Raw genomic sequence first — 431 nt, 5'->3', positions numbered from 1 at the left:
AAAAAAAAAAAAAAAGAATACAATTGCTATGAGCATTTGAATATGTCTTTGGGCTGACCTATATTTTCATTCCTCTCAAGTAAGTACCTAGGAGTGGGATTTCTGGGTGGAATAGTAAAACTGTATTTAACTTTTTAAAAACTACCGCTGGGCTCGATGACTCACACCTGTTATCCCAGCACTTTGGGAGGCTGAGGCAAACGGATCACTTGAGGTCAGGAGTTTGAGACCAGCCTGGCCAACATGGTGAAACCCTGTGTCTACTAAAAATAGAAAAAGTTAGCCAGGCATGTGCCTGTAATCCCAGCTACTTGGGAGGCTGAGGCAGGAGAATTGCTTGAACTGGGAGGCGGAGGTTGCAGTGAGCCGAGTTCATGCCACCGCACTCCAGCCTGGGTGACAGAGGGAGACTGGGTCTCAAAAAAAAAAAA

This window comes from Colobus angolensis, unplaced genomic scaffold (assembly GCF_000951035.1).
Source record: "Colobus angolensis palliatus isolate OR3802 unplaced genomic scaffold, Cang.pa_1.0 Scaffold182, whole genome shotgun sequence".
NCBI lineage: Eukaryota > Metazoa > Chordata > Mammalia > Primates > Cercopithecidae > Colobus > Colobus angolensis.
This window is presented reverse-complemented; position numbering follows the sequence as displayed.